Here is an 8,454-nt window from a genome sequence, read left to right as displayed (position 1 = left end):
GTTGCCTTTCTTTAGTAGTGGTTTCCTAGCAGATATTCTAGCATGAAGGCCTGATTCACACAGTCTCCTTTGAACAGTTGTTGTAGAAATGTGTCTGCTGCTAGAACTCTGTGTGCCATTGACCTGCTCTCTAATCTGAGCTGCTGTTAAGATGCCATTTCTGAGGCTGGTGACCCAGATGAACTTATCCTCTGCAGCAGAGGTGACTCTTGGTCTTCCTTTCCTGGGGCGGTCCGCATGTGAGCCAGTTTCTTTGTAGCGCTTGATGGTTTTTGTGACTGCACTTGGGGGCACTTTCAAAGTTTTCCCTTTTTCTGGGACTGACTGACCTTCATTTCTTAAAGTAATGATGTCCACTCGTTTTTCTGTACTTAGCTGCTTTTTCTTAATCATAATAATAATAATAATAGTCCATGTTATTTATAAGGCGCCTTTCGGAGGACTCAAGGTCACCGCACAACATCTATACAGTATAAGAAATGATATACAGTTAAAACAACAAATTAAATACGTACACATTTAAATAAAATGTACATAAAAACATGAAAAAGTTACTTTTGCAGTGAATAGGCCCTTTGGAAAAGATGAGTTTTTAGCTTTTTTTTTAATTCTTAATTGAATTTTTTTTTTAACTTGTCCTGTCCAACAGCTGGGCAGACAGATGGGTGGGAGGGTGATAATAGGAGGGGGGGGGGGGGGTAAGACCATGAGATGTTTATCATTATGGTAAGGTTAAAATGTAATACAAATCTTAAAAGGCGGGGCCTGTCCACACACACACTCAAATGTTATCAACACACCTGTTAGCTGCAAAAATGTCCACATGTCAACATGTACACAAAACAGATAGTGTTCACACGCATAGTTATGCCTTCAAACCAACTAGTGTGAAATATTTCATTCATTCAATCATGCAAACTATTAGTGCAAAGGTGAGCTAACACCTGTGCTCAGGTGAGTGTTTATGTTCTTCTTAAATGGATGGTGGAATGTGAAAAGAAGGAGGGAGAGTGCCCAGCCATCCCCACACTAGGACCCCCGCCGCAGCAGCAGCCGGAACCCCCCAACGCCACACGGCAGCAGGCAGGGAACAACCGCCCCCGGCCGACCACATCCGCCACCCAGGCCAGGGCCAGCAGGACCGCGGCGAGGCCCCCAGAGCCAGAGAGCAGGGAGGCATGGGGGGAAAGAGAGTGCCGCCCCAGCCCAACCAGGAGAGCAGCCCCCCCCCCCCCCCCCCCCCGCCACGCCGGGAAGGCCCAACGCAGGGCCCCACCCGAAAAGGGTGCCCACAGCCCAAGACGATCACCCCATCACCACCCAGGAGTTCCGGGCATCCCCCCGCCCCAACCCCAGGTATGAGCCAGGACCCCCCCAAGGGAGACCCGCTCCGCACCCAAGGCAACCACCCACCCGGCCCACGGTTGGTCCGGGAAGGAGCAAGGCAGGGGCCAGCCGCCCCCGCCCAGGAGGGGAGCACCCCGGGAAAAACGGGGGCCCACAAGGGGTGTTGTAAACATGGCCCGACCAGGCTCAGCCACAGTTGGAAATTTGGCGGGGCCCAGCCCTCAGGGGCAAGGACCAGAACCCACCCCACAGGGATACGGACACCCCCGGCTCGGGTGTAATGTGAACCCCCTCCCCGCACGGAGAGAGCACCGCCGGGCCCAGGAAACCGGCACCCAGGGGACACGGCCGCCGTTGCCAAGGGCCCCGTACCCCCCACCAGGGATGGGGTAGGGGACAGATGGTCCTAAGTCCCACCTTCCTTGCAAAATGTGTGTGTGTGTGTTTGTGAGGGTGTGTGTGTGTGTTTATGTTTAAATGTATATTTTGAGGAGTAAAGGGTGTGTGTACTAAGGGGGTGCAGTTAAAATTGGCGGGCAGGGCACTGAGGGGACTTTTCCTGATTACACAGTGATGTCCACTCATCCTCCCCACCAAGGGGCCCTAAATATCTAAGGTGCAGTTAAAATTGGCGGGTAGGGTGCTAGGAGGACATCTGCTGCTTTCTGGCAGTGATGTCCAAGCACCTCCCCTACCAAGGGCCCTACATGTCTAAGGTGCAAATAAAACTGAAAGACGGGGGGCCCATTCCATATGGCAACCATGGGAGGGGGACCAATGCCAAGTAGCCCCCCCCCCCCCCCCCCCAGGCGCATCACAGGCTAAACCCCCCACCCCATCACCCTAATATGAGGTTATATGAGGAAGGGTGTAATTGGGGGACAGCTGGTAGACTGTCCAACAGCTGTCCCCCAGCCCCCCCCCCCCCCAGCATAGGGGCCAGGGGGCCAGGTCCCCTCTGCCCAGGGGTCCCATCCCCGGAGGCGCCGACACCCAAGGCCCAGCACCACCCACCCCACAGAGAGAGAGAGGAGCCAGAAAGCGCCGCCCCCCCGGAGCAAGCTCAGGCCCCCACCCCCAAGCGCCAGCCCAAGAAGAGTTCTGGTCAGGCCTCGACGGGACCGAGGCAGCCAACCGGCCGGGGCAACCGCCGATTGCCTCAGCGGAGACCCCGACCCGTCAACCCCCCAAGGTCCCGTACCAATAGTGACCCCCCCCCCCCCCCCCAGAATGCCCCCCCATAGGACAGGGTCGACCAGTTGAAGTTTATGGAGGGTTTTTTGTGGGAGAAGTGAGTTACAGTAGTCCAGGCGGGAAGTAACAAGATTGTGTACGAGTACAGCAGTGGACTGAGGAGTGAGGGAGGGCCGGAGACATTGTATGTTGCGTGGATGGAAGTAGGCTGATCTGGTGACCTTGTTTATGTGAGAAGTGAAAGAGAGACTACTGTCGAGGATGACACCCAAACTCTTTACCTGAGGGGAGGGAGAGATGGTGGAGCCGTCAATGGAAAGAGAGAAATGGTTGGTCTTGCTCAGGGTGGATTTGGTGCCAGAAGAAATTCAGTTTTATTGCCATTGAGTTTTAAAAAGTTTGAGGTGAACCAGGAATTGACTTCATTGATGCAGTCAACCAGCGCTAATGGAGGCAGTGTGGAGTTGAGTTGGCTGGAAAGATAGAGCTGGGTGTCATCCGCATAGCAATGAAAATGGATGTGGTGTTTTTGGAAAATATGACCGAGTGGGAGAAGGTAGATAATAAAGAGGAGTGGACCGAGGACAGAACCCTGAGGGAGACCAGTTGTGATAGGGACTGAATGATAGATAGATAGATAGATAGATAGATAGATAGATAGATAGATAGATAGATAGATAGATAGATAGATAGATAGATAGATAGATAGATAGATAGATAGATAGATAGATAGATAGATAGATAGATAGATAGATAGATAGATAGATAGATAGATAGATAGATAGATGACTTTATTAATCCCACAATGGGGAAATTTCATTTATCTGTGGGAGCAACACGACATTCAGAAATAATCTATATAATATAACATCAATAAAGGACATAAAAAATGACATTTATATTAAATAATTAAAAATATTACTAAAATTATTGTGAAAAATTATTATCAAAAATGAGATTCTTAATAAATAAAGAAATAAATATTAAATAAATACAGCTGCAGAAGTGTAAAAAACATGCGGTCTGCAAAACATGTAAACTGTTAAAAAAAAAAAAACATTACAAATTTTTTTTTCAAAATACAGAAATAACTAATGAAGTTCACACCAAAAACAAAAACAAACAACTGTTCAGGAACAAAAAACAATTTAAAATTGAAAAACAACAACTACAACAAAAGTAAATGAATCAATGACTAAACAGAAAAACACCCCTGGGACCGTGGAGTGTCACTGTGACACGGTGTTGTACAGTCTGATGGCTGTGGGGAGGAATGACCTGCGGTAGCGCTCCTTCTTACACTGAGGGTGCAACAGTCTTGTGCTGAAGGAGCTGGTCAGCGCCTCTACAGTTTGGTGTAGGGGGTGGGAGGGGTTATCCATGATGGATGTCAGCTTAGCTAACATCCTCCTGTCCGCCACCTCCTCGATGGACTCAAGTGTGCAGCCCAGGACAGAGCCGGCCTTCCTAACCAGTTTGTTAAGCCTCTTCAAGTCTCTGCCTGCACTGCCCCCCACCCAGCACACAATTCCATAAAGGACCACTGAGGCCCCCACAGTGTCGTAAAAGGTCCTCAGCAGCTGTCTGCACACGCCAAACGACCTGAGTCTCCTCAGCAGGTGAAGGCGACTCTGGGCCCTCCTGTACAGAGCATCCGTGTTGTTGGACCAGTCCAGTCTGTTGTTCAGGTGAACACCCAGATATTTAAATGTGTCCACGACCTCAATGTCTGAACCCTGGATGTTCACCGGTGACTGTGATGGTGAGGACCTCTTGAAGTCCAGGATCAGCTCCTTTGTCTTGCTGGTGTTAAGCAGCAGGTGGTTAACTTCACACCAGCTAACAAAGTCAGTGATGACCCCCCTGTACTCCTGCTCATCCCCCCCTGATACACAGCCCACTATGGCACTGTCATCTGAGAACTTCTGCAGATGACAGTGGTGGGAGTCGTAGGTGAAGTCTGATGTGTACAGGGTAAACAGGAATGGGGAGAGCACAGTCCCTTGAGGTGCCCCCGTGCTGCAGACCCCCACATCAGACACACAGTCACGCAGCCTCACAAACTGTGGCCTGTCTGTGAGGTAGTTGATGGTCCAAGCAGTGAGATGTTGGTCCACACCTGCAACCTCCAGCTTCCTCCTCAGCAGTGATGGCTGAATTGTGTTGAAAGCACTGGAGAAATCCAAAAACATGACTCTCACAGGGCTCCCAGGGGCCTCCAGGTGAGACAGGGCCCGATGCTGCAGGTAGATGATGGCGTCATCCACCCCGATGCCTGGTCGATATGCAAACTGCAGCGGGTCCAGTGCTGAGCTCACCTGAGTGCGGAGATGAGAAGTGAAAGATTTCAGTTGGATAAACTGAGTACGGTCAGACAGGTAAGAATGAAACCAGGAGAGGACGGTGCCAGAGATGCCAATGGAAGAGAGTCTGTTCAGGAGGATAGAATGAGAAATGGTGTCAAAAGCTGAACTGAGATCAAACAAAAGGAGGATGGATAATAAACCACAGTCAGCAGAGAGGAGAAGGTCATTAGTGATTTTTAGAAGAGCAGTTTCAGTACTATGAAGGGGACGGAAGGCAGATTGGAAAAGTTCATACAGATTATTGGAGGACAGATGAGCATGAAGCTGAGGAGATACTGTTTTCTCAAGAATTTTGAAATGAATGGAAGGTTGGAAATGGGACGGTAATTATTGAGGTCTATGGGATCTGAACCCAATTTTTAAGTATGGGAGTGACAGCAGCAGTTTTCAGAGCAGGAGGAACAATTCCAGAGGTGAGGGAAGCATGGATTATGTTGGTGATGAGAGGACAAAGAGAGGGAGCTGTAGCTTTAACAAGGATGGTGGGCAGTGGGTCAAGCTGGCATGTGGAAGGTTTGGATTTTGTAATTAATGTAGAGATTTGACTAACTGTGGGTAGGGTAAATGAAGAAAACGAATTATCAGACGTTAAAGACGGAATGGAAGATAGAAATGGAGCAGGGTAGGGGGTGAGCTGTTGATGGATAAGGTGGATTTTTGTGGTGAAAAATGAAGCCAAGGTGTTGCAGAAATCAGTTGAATAGAGATGTGATGGAAGGGAGTCAGGAGGTTTGGTGATGTTAGAGATGAGGGAGAAAGGGAACTTTGAGTAGTAGGCAGATTTGGTTTTGGAGATGCAGTCTTTGTGGTGGAGAAGGTTCTGTGTGTACATGTCTTTGTGGATAGTTAGTGCGGTTGTGGTTTACAGTCTCTCAGGTTGGCAAGCTTTTGCTTTTAACTATTTGAGAATGAGGTACAAGGGTGCAGTATAGGTGAAAGAGACAGATCTGAATTTGAGTGGAGCAAGTGTGTTGAGGATGTGGTGCAGGTGTGTGTTGTAGTGTGAAACAAGTTGATCTGGAGCTGTAAAACTGTCTGTATTTGGAAGTTCACTGATCAGGGCAGATAAATTCTCCAGGTTGATATCCTGAGCATTGCGGAAGGTAATATTGCGTGAAGGCTTGGGTTTGGAAAGAAACAAATTGACATGAACCCTTGTGCTATCTTGTGACCCCACCCTCACATTGACGTGTTCTCCCTACCATGACAAAGGTGGATAAAGGTGGAAAGATTTCATGTAATCCATGGACACCAGTGAAGATCACAAATCATTGAAGAAAAAAGGTTCAGAGCACTGTCTAGTGGGTCTAGATGACCCAACTCCCAATGGTAAAGTGCCTAGGATAGAACAAGGTTTACGTGTAACAAGCGTATGGTCGGAAAGCGGAATGAAGTTTGATTTGCAGTCCATGGGTACTGTACCTGAGAAACAGATCAAGTCTAGAATGTGTGCTTTTGAGTGAGTGGGAAAATCAACAAATTTTTCTAAACCAAACATCTCGCAACCGGAAAGGAAGCCATTAGTAGCAAGTAAGTGAGTTGTTAACATTATCCAAGTGAATATTTATGACCCCAGTGGAGTAGCATCGTTCAGATCCATGAAGACATTCTTCAGCTGCCACGTTTCAGTCAGGCATAAAAAGTCTAACTCACCGTCCACCACCAGATCCTGGGTGAGATGGCCCTTTTTGGTGATAGAGCGGGTGTTCGGTAGACCAAAGTTTGCTTTTGAGCTGCTGCCGGTGGTTGTGTTTGACGCTCTTGGGACCGGCACCAGGACTCGTTCAGCAGGCGACTGGTGTTTCTCTTTAAGCTGCGAGTAGTGGACCAGAAAGACGGGATGGAGCTGGAGTTGTCATGTTGAAAGCTCTTATGAATAGGTCTGCGGCGGGGAATGTGGAGAAGGTCCAGGCCTTGGAGAAAAGAAGGTGCATCATGTAGGGGTATGTGGAGCTTAGCACAGAGGCAGGGTGCTGGAACAGGGCTTTCACTGGGTGGTGAGCAACCCACAGGATGAACCAGAGGAGGACCAGCCACTCACAGTTAATCCACACCACTGTGTAACCCTTGTGCTATCCTAGGCACTTTAACGTTGGGTCATCTAGACCCACTAGACAGTGCTCTGAACCTTTTTTCTTCAATGATTTTTGATCTTCACTGGTGTCCATGGATTACATGAAATCTTTCCACCTTTGTCCACCTTTGTCATGGTAGGGAGAACACGTCAATGTGGGGGGGGGTCATCTAAGATAACACAAGGCTTAGACAGGTTGCCACTTGGAGATGAGCAGTGCAGACCGAGCTGGTGGTTAGCAGCAACACCATCCATCACTGCTGCGCTAAGAATACCACGCGTTCAACTGGCTTGTTGTCGCTGCTAACAGAACTTCTTTCCTGTTTGAATATATATAGCGGGGAAAATAAGTATTGAACACGTCAACATTTCTCTCAGAAAACATATTTCTAATCGAGCTATTGACACGAAATTTTCACCAGATGTCGGCATCAACCCAAGTAATGCACACATAGAAAGAAATCCAAACATTTATGTCCATAAATGAAGTTATGTGTAATAAAGTGAAATGGCACAGGGAATAAGTATTGAACACGCTAACTGAAATTGATTTAATACTTAGTGCAAAAACCTTTGTTGGTGATTCCAGCCTCAAGACGCCTCCTGTATGGAGAAACCAGTGGAATACATTGCTCAGGTGTGATTTTGGCCCATTCATCCACACAAACTGCCTTCAGATCTTCAAGGTTCCGGAGGTCTCTTCTGTGAACCCGGATCTTCAGTTCTTTCCAAAGATTTTCAATTGGATTCAAGTCTGGTGATTGACTGGGCCATTCTAGCAGCTTTCTTTTCTTTTTCTTCAACCAGTTGAGTGTGACCTTGGCTGTGTGCTTGGGATGGTTGTCTTGCTGAAAGATCCACCCTCTTTTCATCTTCAGCAGCCTGGCAGATGACAGCAGATTCTGATCAAGAATGTCTCCATACTTTTCTCCAGTCATTATTCCTTCAATGATATGAAGTCTACCAGTACCACATGCTGAAAAACAGCCCCACGCCATGATGCTCCCACCTCCAAACTTGACTGTTGGTATGGTGTTTTGGGGGTGATGTGCGGTGCCATTTTTCCTCCAAACATGTTGTGTCTTATGACATCCGAAGAGTTCAATTTTGGTCTCATCTGACCAGAGTATCTTCTCCCAGAATGTCATGGGTTTATCCAAATGTTGTGTGGCAAACTCCAAACGAGCTTCAACATGCTTCTTCTTCAGAAATGGAGTCTTGCGTGGTGTGCATGCATGGAGGCCATGGCGGTTGAGTGCATTACTTATTGTTTTCTTTGAAACAACGGTACCTGCTGATTCCAGGTCTTTCTGAAGCTCTCCACGAGTGGTCCTGGGCTGTTGGAGAACCCTTCTGATGATTGTTCTGACTCCTCTGTCTGAAATCTTGTGAGGAGCACCTGGCCGTGGCAGGTTTATGGTAATGCCGTGTTCTATCCACTTCCGGATGATGGCCCCAATGGTACTCACTGGA

Source organism: Oryzias latipes, chromosome 14, assembly GCF_002234675.1.
Source record: "Oryzias latipes chromosome 14, ASM223467v1".
Lineage (NCBI taxonomy): Eukaryota > Metazoa > Chordata > Actinopteri > Beloniformes > Adrianichthyidae > Oryzias > Oryzias latipes.
This window is presented reverse-complemented; position numbering follows the sequence as displayed.